Source organism: Bison bison, unplaced genomic scaffold (genome assembly GCF_000754665.1).
Source record: "Bison bison bison isolate TAMUID 2011002044 unplaced genomic scaffold, Bison_UMD1.0 scf7180017864097, whole genome shotgun sequence".
Classification (NCBI taxonomy): Eukaryota; Metazoa; Chordata; class Mammalia; order Artiodactyla; family Bovidae; genus Bison; species Bison bison.
The window spans coordinates 1,207,569-1,221,969 of NW_011494669.1; the positions used below are offsets into that span (position 1 = coordinate 1,207,569).

Here is a 14,401-nt window from a genome sequence, read left to right on the forward strand (position 1 = left end):
CACGGCGGCGAAGAGAAGGAGGGGAGGAGCGCACCGAGACCCAACAAGTGAAAGCGGCAAAGCACCACCAGTCCGCAGAGCAGCGGAGGAGGGTCGCCGAAGCCAGGGAGCGGGCGCCTGCTCCCTGGGCGCGCTATCACCCGGCGGCACTGCCTTCTAGCAAAAGCCACCGCGGCCCGGGCTGCAGCGGCCAGACGGATGCCCAGGCCACACGGCAGGCGTGGAGAGAGCCGCTGCAGTCGCCGTGCCACGCGGGCTCCGGACATCAGAGGCTGCTGGTGAGTGGGCGCGCGCGCCCGCGGGTGAGCGCGCACCGGCACAGATGCGTGTGCACGCCGGGCGCGTGTGCCACCGGCCTGGCGCGCACTCGCCCCTCTTCCGCTAGCGGCGTCCTGTCCCGGGCTTGCTCCGCGGGAGGAAAATGCGCTTTGCCAGCCGCTCACTTCCTTCCTGCCAGCCCTGCGATCGCCTGTCTCCGCCTGCGTTGCCTCTGTCCGCCCCCCGGCGGGCCCCCAGGGGTTAGTTTCACCTTGATGGGGAAAGCAGGAAGCTGTGACTCCTGGGGGGCAGGGCGGGACCCTGGCGTTGATCCATGTACCCGCGTGTGTTTCTGGTATAGACTTGGGGTGCTGCCTCGGAGACGGTTCAGAGAGCCCACCGCACTGTCTTTGGGGGTGCGTGGTGTGGGGAAGGAAGGGGCGAGGTTGGAAAAACAGGCGTCCCGGAGGGACGTGTGGCAGGTCTTTGTATCTGATGCTTACTGTTATGCCCTTGACGAGCCACTCTTAAGGCTTTTTTTTTTTTTCCTCACCTGAATAACGTATAAACCTTAACTGAAAGCCTTAATGAAATGCACAAAGTGGCATGTCACTAAAACATAATTTTCCAGAACTTTCTGAGACAACCCCACACCGCTGATAGTCAAAAGCCTAAGGTGTTGTAATTACAGACATTCAGAAATAAAGAAATAAACAAGTAATTCAGGAAGCAGAACCTGATGGGGAGGATTGAAGGAAATCTTAAGTGCTTGAGTGGCATGGGGGTGGCTTTATGGAAATCAGTGTTTGGTAGTAAGTAAAACAGAAATCTAAGAGAGCTCCGGAGAACACACTGCGTTCCAAACAAACTGCTAGCCACTGAGAATAAAATGAAGTCCTGGGTTTTAAGGCGTTTCCGACTTTATAATGGATAATCATCAGGATGCTGATCTATGATTTCATGATTCAAGGCCCTGTCAAGGTCAGTATGGCAGATTCGTTTCAGCAGTTCCGTTACACCTGAATGTTTGATTTTCTGTTTCGAGTTTAGGGGAGTAGTTTTCTATGGTGGTTTTATATAGAGATGAAGCCTGTTTTCTGTTTTTCCAAACCTTGTTTTAGTTGGCAGTCTTTGTGGGATGGATGCTAACTTGAACTTCAAAGATGTACTCTGTGACTCTGTTATAGTGGGCATTATGTAGCTTCTCTGTAAAGACCTATGTTTCCATTTAATACTGAGTCAGTGCCTTTGAGAATTAGGTTCCTCTTTACGATGTACTCCATTACATCTTTTTCATTCAGAAACTTGAGATGTTATTGGAATCCCCCTGGAAAATGAACTGGCTGCTTGTTTTCTGTTCAAGCATATATACAGCAATTTGCTTGCCTCTTGGGAATCTGCTCTTGAATATACTATTTTAACTGTAATTTATGTATCAGCTGGTTCTTGGGAATTTTAGGAAGAAACTTGTTTTCTTACACTCTTTTGTCAAGGAAGCACCATTTAAATCAGCAGGTAAAGAGTCCTACTGCTTTATCCACTGTGGTCTTCAGGGTCAGTTTCTTGCCTACTTTCATCCTGTTTCGTAAGCCTCATTCCCAGTGAGAGGCTTGGAGGGAGAAATGGGAGCATCGTGGTCCCCAGGATGGAGGGGACCTCAGTAAAGAGACTTGTTCCTGGAGAGGAGACTGTTTCTGGGATTGGCTTCCGAGAAGGACTGATAAAAATAGTTAAAGAATTGTTAGCAATAGTTATCTCTCTCTCTCTCTTTTTAAGCACAAAGAACTTAACACAGTTTGATCACATTCCTCCCTCAAGGATTCTCCTCAAACCTACTTACAGCTACAATCCAGGGAGTGAGGTTGCCTTTTACAGAGAAGGAAAGCCTGGTGATTCTTGCTCAAAATCTGAGGGGTAGAAGAAATAGTACATGCTGCCCAGAAACCACCAGGTGCCTCCCTGGCGGACACATTTACCCATTAGACACAATTTTAAACCACTGGGCTTGTGATTCTGTCTAATCCTAGCATTTTTTTTTTTCTCGGCCCTGTGAAAAATTTAGAAGTAACTTCAGTTGAAACTACAAAAAGTGACTCATGGTCATTCTGGAAAATATGATGATCAGTTCTCTGTCTCTGGAGTCTAATATTTAAGCTGTACACTAAATATTCATTTAAATGAATACCAATTCTAGAATCTTCCCATGCTCACTATATAACCTCTTTTAATGTTGACTGTTTCTAGCCATCACTTTATAGGAATCATTAAACATTTCGTCAAAATGGAGCCAATTGATACAGTCAACTAAGACCAACTGAAGGAACAATAGCAATCCTTCTAAAACAAAAGGAAAAACCACTGTAGTGCTACCTACTGACTTGCTTATTTCAGCTGTCTGAACATGTGAGTTGTGCAACTGGATGTGTTGAGTGTACATTCAGAAATCCTGAGTTGACATCAGAATGTTCAACTCAGGAATGATCTGGATGTAGCTACATCTGGATATGCCTTTTGTCAGAAATTAGTTGGATTTCTAAGCAAATCAGGTGAACTTCTAGTACAATCCTTCATCTTCTCATGCTGAGTGGAAAAGTCACTTAAACATTTGACAAATAGCTAAGTCTTTGAAGTTCATGTTTGATTTTCTTTCTAAGTTTTAAATTAAATCTATACTATTTTGCCCATTGATATGGTTGGAAAAAAGACATTAATTCTGACCACTGGTTACTTAGCAACTTGTATTTATTAAAAGCAGCCCTGTGAGATAAGAACCAGTAATTCATATTTTTGCTTAGCTCTAGTTAGCCTTTCAAGACACTCTTGGAAATGAATGCATTGTGTGATCTTAAATATGAAGGGTGTTATACCCCTACCTCCCCCCTTTTTTTAATAGTTCTCATTTTCCATCCTCAGTCATTGGAGGTTTACCCTGTGATTCATGATCTAATTTCAGAATGAAAGATCAGAAAGCTGACTGGAATTTGCCTAGATATTAACATTATAGTGCATATAATAAAGCAGATTTTTCTCTGTTATTCTTCCCTTTTGAAACTCCAGTCAAGCTGTTTAAGATGAGATACTTAAATATTTTTTAAGTTTTTTTCTCTTGGGCTGTGCCCAAAATAAATAAAATTTTAAAACTGCTTATCATGGTTTTGAAGTAGCACAAATACTGCTATTCTCTGCATAGTGAAACACGGCCATTCTTATCAAGTATTTATTTGGTAAGTAGGCACCGGAGCACTTGAACTAAAGTTAAAGTCATGTTCCTTTCATGTCTTATTAAGGTCCTTGAAAGCAAGGGAGTGGAAATTTGATTTTGGTAACATAGCCAATTCAAGATAGGTTTCCTGAAAGGAGTAGGTGTGAAAGAATCTTTATGGAAGGGCACTTTGGCAATTGGGTGGGGAGTGGATTGGCAAAAGGAGAGAGTACAGGTATAATCTGGTGTCAGATAATGACAGCCTAACGGAGGATCCCAGTGACACTGGGATGAAGAAGGGAGAACTTTAGACAGCCAGACATCAGGATTCTTTGTTTTATGTGGGAGAGGAGGTGTTAATCTGGGGTACGTACAGTGTGGTCACACACATATTCCACATCCACAGAACACCTCTCCACTTGACGCAAAGCATTATTTCCTCCCAAGCCATGATGTAACCTCAGAATCTTGCAAACATTTGACAAATGCTTATTAATAAAAGCATTAGTTATGAAACATGTGCCGTATGCTGGGCACTGTACTCAGCCTTTACATGTATTATCTCAAAGATGATGTAGTGGTTAGGAACGTGAACTCTTTTTGCCATTTATGAGTTATGTGTTTTGGGGGGAGTTCCTAAGTTCTCTGAGCTTCAGTTTATTTGTCTTTCAATTGGGGTGTTAGTTTTTCTCTCATGAGGTTTGGGGGAGGAGTAAATGAATAAATAGATATAAACGGAAAGTTCTAAGAAGTGTCTGACATGAGGTTAATTGCAACGTGTTTGTTATTATTATTATTAATTCATAAAACAATCTTATGCAATAGGTACAATTTTGCAGATTAAAAAACTGAAGCACAAAGAAGCTAGGTAAATTGCTCAGGGTCATTGCTCAGAGAGTGACAGAGCTGAGCATCAAACTTAGACAATCTGACTCAGTGTCTGCTTTCCTGACTTAGGTGGGGACACTTATTGGAGTGAGAAAAGTGGAGGCTTGTCTTCATGAGAGTTGGTGGTCCAATCATTTCCAGTGTAGAGTTTATCGTCTCCTGTATAGAATTAGTACCCAGATTCTTGTACAAAATTTTTGCTATTTTTCCTTGATGTTTAATGGTTTTGTAAATGGTATTTTTCATTAAATTCCTTATTAAGAAGGGTTCCAATTTGTTTTTGCCTAAAAGTTGACCTGTGTAATATATATTATATTCATTTGTGACATCCCTTCTTATACCTAGTGAACCTTTGCTGGAGGCAGGAAGATGTGTGTGTGTGTGTGTGTGTGAGTTGTTTTGTCATGTCCGACTCTTTGAGACCCCAGGGACTGTAGCTTGCCAGGCTCCTCTGTCCATGGGATTCTCCAGGTGAGAATACTGGAACGAGCTGCCATTTCCTACTCTAGGGGGTCTTGCTGACCCAGGGATCAAACCCAGGTCTCCTGCATTGAAGGCAGATTCTTTACCACCCAAGCCACCAGGGAAGCCCGTGTAATACGTACTACGTATCTTTTATACAATGTGTGTGTGTGCTCAGTCGCTTTAGTTGTGTCCAACTCTTTGCAACCGTATGGACCCACCAGACCTGTGTCTCTTGTGTCTCCTGCATTGCAGGCAGATTCTTAACCCACTGAGCTACCTGGGAAGCTACAGTGTATGTAGTGTATACGTAATATAGTGTGTACATTATATAAATGTGTGCATTATAAAAATATACATTATATGTAATATATATGCTGTGTAATACATTATATTAGGGAGATATTTACATTATATATAATCACTGGATAAGGAGAGATGTTACAGATGAGTGTATATATTATATTATTGGAAATGTATCCAATATTATAATAATTCCAATATTATATTATTGGAAATTATTGGAAATGTAGTTTAAAAAATTTCTATGCCATCTACCTTTATCCACTTTTTAAGAGTCTCGTATATCTCCCATTCATAAGCCATGGTGAAGTTATGATGCCATTTCATGACCATTTTTATTCAGAATATTTTAGAGTATTAATATTTTAATTTAAATATTTTAACTTTAATGTTAAAATTAAATTTAATTTTAGTTTAATTTAAATTTAATATTAAAGTTAAATATCAGCTATTCTTTGACTTGTTGAAATAATTACATCACATCTAATTATAAAAGCCCAGATCTTTTTTATAACTGGACCTGCCACTAACATTATATTATACTTCAGTTATACCTCAATTAAAAAAAAATAGATATCAGATTTTAATTAGAGGTGGGAAGACTGCTGTGGCAACAAAGAATAAAAAATTCTCGATTCCTCCACAACTTCTTTGGGAAGGAATATGTCATCACTGATTTCAATATTTTAACATTACGTTGTTGTTGTTGTTCAGTCACTCAATTGTCTCTGACTTTTTGCATCCCCATGGATTGCAGTATGCCAGGCTTCCCTGTCCTCTACTATTTCCCAGAGTTTGCTCAAGTTCATGTCCACTAAGTTGGTGATGCTGTCTAACCATCTCCTCCTCTGCAACTCTCTTCACCCTTTGCCTTCAATTTTTCACAGCATCGAGGTTTTTTCCAATGAGTTGGCTCTTCACATCAGGTGGCCAAAGTATTGGAGCTTGAGCTTTAGCAACAATCCTTCCAGTGAATATTCAAGTTCCCTTGGGATTGACTGGTTTGATCTCCTTGCAGTCCAAGGGACTCTCAGCAGTCTTTTTCAGCAGCACAATACGAAAGCATCAATTCGGCGTTCAGCCTTTTTTATGGTCCAACTATCACATTTGTACATGACCACGGGAAAAACCATAACTTGGACTATATATGGCCCTTTCTTGGCAAAGTGATGTCTTTGCTTTTTAATATGCTGTCTAGGTTTGTCGTAGCTTTCCTTCTAAGAAGCAAGTGTCTTTTAATTTCATGGCAGCAGTTACCATCCACAGTGATTTTGGAGCCCAAGAAAAGAAAATCTGTCACTGCTTCCACTTTTTTTCCCTTCTATTTGCTGTGAAGTGATGGGAACAGATGCCGTGATATTAGTTTTTTTTAATGTTGAGTTTTAAGTCAACTGTTTCACTCACCTTTTTCAAGGTGAGGCTGTTTAGTTCCTCTTCACTTTCTGCCATTAGAGTGGTATCATCTGCATATCTGAGATCATTGATATTTCTCCCTGCAATCTTGATTCTAGCTTATGACTCATCCAGCCCAACATTTCATATGATGTACTCTGCATATAAGTTAAATAAGCAGGCTGACAATATACAGCCTCGTACTCCTTTCCCAATTTTGAACCAGTCGTTCTATGTAAGGTTCTAACTGTTGCTTCTTGACCCGCATACAGGTTTCTCAGGAGACAGATATTGTAGTCTGGTGTTCCCATCTCTTTAAGAATTTTGCACAGTTTGCTGTGAATCACACAGTCCAAGGCTTTCTCACAGTCAATGAAGCAGAAGTAGATTTTTTTTCTGGAATCCCCTTGCTTTTTTTATGGTCCAACGAATGTTGGCAATTTAGTCCTTATAATTATTTGTTCTCATAAATAACTTTCAGAAATTTGTAACTCATTGTTTTTTTCTAAAGAGGCAAAAACTATTCTTGGTCTTGTGTAAAAAGTTCATGGGTACTATTTAGTTGAGGAATATTTTTTAAATCTGACTTTTAAAAATATAGCCTGCACTGTTTGATTTTACCCTTTTGTGTAAGTAATTATTTAACTGAAGTCCAGTTTATTTAAAGGAACCGTTTTAAAAATTTGTGAGTTTAAACTTGATTAAGGATGAAAGAATTTGAGTTTTGATGAATTCGGTGTTTTGTTTTTACACTTTTGCTATACTTAGGTTTCAGCAGTACTGCAGTAACTGAACCAAAGATTCAACCCAGACTCATATAAGAGATAACTGTTCAGAGACCCATCACAAATTATTCACTTTGATTGCTTCACTTGACTTGACTCTGGTTTATCTGGAAACAGGTGGCCAGTGATGAGTCATTTTTAACCCTTCTAGGCCCCAGTTAACACTGCCTGCCTGTTTTGTCTTCCCAGGTACTTAGAGGTACACTCTAAGGCACCTCTGAGGGTGGGTCTCTGGGGGAGTATTACATTTCAGACTTGAATGGCTAGGCCAATAATCAACTGTGCACCTTTTCATTAAAAGCAGAAAGAAAACTGTAATCACTAATGGCCATCTTGGTTAACTTCTGCTCATCTAAGGACCCTGTAATTTTATTTAACCTGTTGCTGGAGCCTTGTCTTTTAACTCTGGGAGCATGAATTTCAGCCACTGGGAAGAAATATGGGGAGGCCTTCATGCCTGTGGGTTCCTGCTTCAGTCATCTGATGGGTTGACTCCAATTTTTTTTTCCAATCTGTTTTGTCCTTGAAAGATTGGCTTTTAAGTCGTTCCATAGGTAAATTTTCTTTAATGGGAAGAACAATTGGAAGTGGTGAATGGAATGAGGTTAGAAAAGAGAAACCTGGAATAAATCCTTCATACATTCCTGTTTTTGTAAAAATGGGGCAGAGAAACTGCTTACTGAACCATTATACCTCTTTAAGGGGGAAAAAAAATGAAAATCATTTGGAGTCAGTAGTGGGCGTGGAACTTTTTTGTCCAAATATTGAAAAGTTCAAGAAATTCAAATATGGCTTTGAAAGAAATGTAAATGACATTCTTAGGAGATCAAGGTTCTTTTTCTTTCCTCAGAGTGTTAGTGAAAGTGTTAGTCACTCAGTTGTGTCCGACTCTTTGTGACCCCATGGACTGTAGCCCACCAGGCTCCTCTGTCCATGGAATTCTCCAAGCAAGAATACTGGAGTGGGTAGCCATTTCTTTCTCCAGGGGATCTTCCCGACCCAGGGATCGAACCCAAGTCTCCTGCATTGCCGGCAGATTCTTTACCATCTGAGCCACAAGGGAAGCCCTTCTTTTGGTCAAGTGTAATATTATTGAAAGACTTAGAAAAGTCACTAAGGCAGTGCATCTCAAACTGTCTCAAAAAACCAGAATGACTTCCATGCCACCCCTATAAGTTTTAAAAAAAAATTTTGTTTTATTTTTTGGCCATGTCGTATGTGGGATCTTAGTTCCCCAACTAGGAACGGAACCTGTGCCCCTACATTTCATAGCCCCTGGACCACCAGAGAAGTCCTCCGATAGGTTATTTACTATTCAGTAAGTCTAGACTGGGCCCGGGAGACTTCTTTTAACGACCTTTTCAGAGAATTCTGATGCAGGTGGTCCATAAACCATACTTAGAGGAAAACCTATTTAGAAGCTAAATTTAATTTCATATTCAGATTTGTGCTTCTGTTTTTAAGTTTTATGCATTTATTCCTCTGACTTTCATATACATTTTTATGGAATAACATGTGTCAATGCTGCCTTGGGGTTTTTATAATGGCACCCAATACTGTGTTTTATTTCCTTATTACTACCTATTTTTAAATAGATGAAATCAGAAAACCACAGAGTTGGTGGGAAGTTTTAGAAAGGATGTCGAACCTTCTGAATGGCGGATGTTGGGGTAGGACAGAGAGGGTTTGATCAAAAAGAGAAGTAGAGGAAGCCATATATTATGAAGCAGTGGAAAACAAAGTCAATAGTGCACAGCACCGAGGGCTGGCAAGAGTGTTTGGACCTCTTCTGGTAGGCAGTAGGTTGCCAGTTGCTTTTTTGAGCAGGGGACTAACCTGACGCAAACAAGCCTTACTCTTGGGCAAGGGACACCTGATACCTGGTCCAGAAGAGAGGATTCATGAAGGGCAGAAGGGAGCAGGTGAGCACTTAGGCCTTGATTTTAGCAGGACTGACTGAAAGCAGAATTGTCCCAAGCTGTTTTCCTTAAGGCCTTTGGCCAGTAAATTGCTGTCTCCAGCAGCCGCAGTGGTGGTGGCACAGTGTTAGAGTCCACCTGCCAACAGAGGAGACGCGGGTTTGATTCCTGGGTCAGGAAGATCCCCTGGAGAAGGAAATGGCAACCCACTCCAGTATTCTTGCCCGGAAAATTCCATGGACAGAGGAACCTGGTGGGCTACAGTCCATGGGGTTCGCAAAAGACTCAAAGGTGACTTTACTAAACAACAGGCAGCTAGCTGCATGTTATGGTGTAACATCAAGGTCACCCAGCCCAGCCGTCAGAACATATAGTCTCTCTCAGCTTTGAGAGCCCTTGAATAACTGTATATTTCAACTAGTATCACTGCCATACCATGGTTGGGCATGAGTCTCACATTAGACAAGGGAAATAGACTCAGGGAATAATTGGTCAGAACCCATACATCTAGAAACTGGCAGGGCTGTACTAAAACTCTGGAGCTACCTACTTATGATGTATAGGCTCTTTTTTAAAAAAAGTATTATTTGATTATAAAGTGATACATATCTGTAACAAATTATGTTGAAAGTGAAAGTGTTAGTCTCTCAACTGTGTCCGACTCTTTTCGACCCCCTGTACTTTAGCTCACCAGGCTCCTCTGTCCATGGAATTCTCCAGGCAAGAATACTGGAACAGGTCACCATTCCCTTCTCCAAGGTATCTTCTCAACCCAGGGATCGAACCAAGGTCTCCCATGTTGCAGGCAGATTCTTTACCATCTGAGTCACCAGCTGAAAACAGTCCAGTGTATGTTGTTCAACTTTTTTCTTGCAAACACCAACATACATTAAATACGTATGTATTAGGAATACAAGATGGGAGTTGTGTTATTTTATAACTTGCTTTTTTTTCACTTGATGCTGTAACTCGGACAACTTCCTGGTTCAGAGCATACAGATGTAAGTCTTTTCTGATGGCTTCATTTACTATAGAAATTTTTTTTTCAAATAACCTGCATATTTCCATTTCCTCCTACATATTTCAGTTTCCAGAATTGTAATATGTTTAAGCTATTCTGCATTGATCTAGAGCAAATGTGTATTTGAGTGTGTGTGTGTGTGTATGTGTGTGTGTTATTAGTGTATTATTGGGCAGGACAGTCTATGGGAAAAACTTGGAATTGCTGGGTCAACAGAAACATGTACTATTTTTCAAATAGCCAATTTTTCTTCCAGTCTTCAATATTAAGTATGATGGATCATGTAAAGTTTATCAAATAAATGAAAATACCATTTCAAATTCATAGTTTCATAATTACTAGTGAAATTAACATCTTTCACATGTTGCTTAGCCATTCATAGTTCTCTTATGACTTGTTCATTTGCCTGTTTTTATTCAACTTTTTATCTCTTTCTTACTGTTACCCAAATGTGCCTTATAGTTTAGACATAGCCGGTATTATATATATTGCATGTCATGCAAACTTTTTTTCCTTTTGTTGTCCTTTGTTGAAGGAATTGTTAAAGTACTAGCTGAACATTTTACAAATATTTAATTTTAAGTAATTTCAGACTTACAGAAAACTGCAAAAATAGTACACAGAGTTTCTGTGTATCCTTTACCCATTTCCCCCAAATTTTAACACCTCATTAATCATGGTAGTTATCACAATAGGATACTAACATTGTTACAGTACTATAATGTCTAGTCTACAGATCTTATTCCCGTTTCACCAGTGTCCTCCTGGTCCCGAGTCCCATCCAGGATCGCACATGGCATTTTGCTGTCACATCTTCTTAGTCCCTTTTGGTCAGAAATGGGAATCCCTCAGCCTTTGTCTGTCTTTCATCATCTTGACACGTTTTCGGAACACTGGCCAGTTGTTTTGTAGAAAATCCCTCAATATAGGTTTGTCTTATATTTCTTCATGAGTGTATGACTAAGAGTGTGGCTTAGTCTGGAAATAGCCAAAAATATCTGCCTGAGGAAGAGATGCTTAAACTAACCCTGGAAGGATACAGAGGAAGTAAACGTGTGAAATGAGGGTACAGAGAAGGCTGGTGGTTTGGCAGCTGGATCAGGCCCAGCTCTGTGGGACCTTTTAAAGATACGTGATGTTGACAGTGATGGGAAGCTGTTAAAGGGTTTTAAGGGAAGAAATGACAATATTTGAATGGCATGCCGGTTGTATGTAGAATTAAACAAAGAGGGACATGATGGAAACAAATAGACCAATTAGAAGGCTATTCTAGTGATGCAGACATAATAAAAAGTGACACAGATTAGGCTCCTCTGAAGAAAGATGGTGAGAAAATGCAGATTTGAGAGTTATCTTGGAGGGTGACTCAGTAGATATGAGCGATAGAATGGATGTGGATTGAGGGAGGAAGGAGATGTATGGCAACTATTCCCAGGTTTTCCCGGGTTTGTGTAACTGATTGGATGTTGATGGCATTCACTGAAATACAGGAGAAATCTCTTCTGAAATCAGATGCTTCACCATCTCTGCTCCCCTTACATGCCAACATTCGCAGTATCTTTGCCTGCTTGTGCTCCTGCATCCCAGTCTGTCCACTTCACTTCCAAGCTCTATGTATTTTCCCCTCAGAATCTCTCCCAATAGCTATTTATCCTTCTACATTCTTTTTACCACTCTCAGTCCAGTCCTGCGGTACCTCAAACACAGCTGCATCCTTGCCTCCTTTCTGAATTGCCAGTATCTTTTTTTCTATGTAAGTTTACCCATCATTCACAGACTCTGTTTTTTTCAGCTTCATTGAGGTATTATTAACAGTGTTAGGTGCTCAGTCATGTCCAACTCTTTGCATCCACATGGACTGAAGCCTGTCAGGGACCTCTGTCCATGGAATTCTCCAGGCAAGAATACTGGAGGGGGTAGCCATTCCCTTCTCCAAGCGATCTTCCCAACCCAGGGATGGAACCCAGGTGTCCTGCATTGCAGGCAGATTCTTTACCACCTGAGCCACTAGAGATTACTTCATTTGAATAAATAATGTACTATGTGTCTAGTTTGGGCGGATCACTTTATTGAGCAGAGTTGAGAATTAGACAAGAAGCTAAGCAAAACTGAAGAGATTCAGGGTCAGGTTGCCTCATGATAAAAAGAAACTGTCCTTGTCATACTCCTTACATAAAAATAAATTGCACACAGATCAAAGGTATTCATTAAAAAATAACTAACCATAAAATTACTAGGAGAAAAAGATTGGTAGACATATTTAAAATTTTTATCATTAGTGAGTTTGAAGACCCTCTAAAGAATGATGTATAACGCAGATATCATCAAGGAAAAATAGATCGATTAGGCTAAAACTTTAAAAATTTGGTACAAAAATTAAACAATCTTCAACAAAAACTCCAACTAAACTAATAAATATAGAATAATGATATAGAAGGACAGAAATATAAAATTCACCATTTTCAAACTCTACAGAAATAACTGCTTCAGAAATGAATCATCTTTGAACGCTGAAATGAATAGGCAAAAGTATATTTGCATTTCTCAAAGTAACTCGCTATAAGATACTTTGTAATTATAAGAGGAAAACTAGTGTCTTTACAGGGAAGAAACCTGGCAGATGTAACTTAGGTGATCGAATTTGACATCGGGTAACAAGGCAAATCGGTGTCCTCCTGAAGTACTGAGAAGAATACGTCACCACTTCTGAGGTATTTTTGCCCCCAAAATGCATAACTACCTGTTGTATTTTGTATTTGTAGCACTTACCACAGTTTTAATGATTTATTTGTGCAGATGGTTAATATCTTAGCATCTCTCTGCTCAACTTCCTGCCTCTAGCAGAATATAAGTTTCATAAGATGAATAGTGTCTGAATCTTTTCTCACTAGCTCCTAGCATGAAGTAGGAGCTTTATAAATAATGTTGAATCAGTCAATGAATGAATGAATTTACTTAGAGGTAATACTGTACAAAAAAGATCTTCACGACCCAGATAATCACAATGGTGTGATCACTCACCTAGAGCCAGACATCCTGGAATGTGAAGTCAAGTGGGCCTTAGAAAGCATCACTACGAACAAAGCTAGTGGAGGTGATGGAATTCCAGTTGAGCTATTTCAAATCCTGAAAGATGATGCTGTGAAAGTGCTGCACTCAATATGCCAGCAAATTTGGAAAACTCAGCAGTGGCCACAGGACTGGAAAAGGTCAGTTTTCATTCCAATTCCAAAGAAAGGCAATGCCAAGGAATGCTCATACTACTGCACAATTGCACTCATCTCACATGCTAGTAAAGTAATGCTCAAAATTCTCCAAGCCAAGCTTTAGCAATACGTGAACGATGAACTTCCAGATGTTCAAGCTGGTTTTAGAAAAGGCAGAGGAACCAGTGATCAAATTGCCAACATCCGCTGGATCATGGAAAAAGCAAGAGAGTTCCAGAAAAACATCTATTTCTGCTTTATTGACTATGCCAAAGCCTTTGACTGTGTGGATCACAATAAATTGTGGAAAATTCTGAAAGAGATGGGAATACCAGGCCACCTGACCTGCCTCTTGAGAAACGTGTATGCAGGTCAGGAAGCAACAGTTAGAACTGGACATGGAACAACAGACTTGTTCCAAATAGGAAAAGGAGTAGGTCAAGGCTGTATATTGTCACCCTGCTTATTTAACTTCTGTGCAGAGTACATCATGAGAAACGCTGGGCTGGAAGAAGCACAGGCTGGAATCAAGATTGCCAGAAGAAATATCAGTAACTTCAGATATGCAGATGACACCACTCTTATGGCAGAAAGTGAAGAGGAACTCAAAAGCCTCTTGATGAAAGTGAAAGAGGAGAGCAAAAAAGTTGGCTTAAAGCTCAACATTCAGAAAACAAAGATCATGGCATCTTGTCCCATCACTTCATGGCGAATAGATGGGGAAACAGTGTCAGACTTTATTTTGGGGGGCTCTAAAATCACTGCTGATGGTGATTGCAGCCATGAAATTAAAAGACACTTACTTCTTGGAAGGAAAGTTATGACCAACCTAGATAGCATATTGAAAAGCAGAGACATTACTTTGCCAGCAAAGGTCCATCTAGTCAAGGCTATGGTTTTTCCAGTAGTTATGTATGGATGTGAGAGTTGAACTGTGAAGAAAGCTGAGTACCAAAGAATTGATG

At 40.2% G+C, this 14,401-nt stretch overlaps 1 protein-coding gene across 9 annotated transcripts in view; it reads left to right on the plus strand.

The window, feature by feature from the left end:
• Positions 1-6: 6 nt before the first annotated feature.
• STAMBPL1 (STAM binding protein-like 1) overlaps positions 7-14,401 on the plus strand; it is a 53,089-nt gene continuing 38,694 nt past the window's right edge. For 2 of the 9 annotated variants that reach the window (XM_010838502.1, XM_010838496.1), the window contains exon 1: positions 7-278. The gene's annotated coding sequence lies outside the window, so the exon portion shown is untranslated. The other 7 variants (XM_010838498.1, XM_010838499.1, XM_010838493.1 and 4 more) reach the window with 7 other exon arrangements.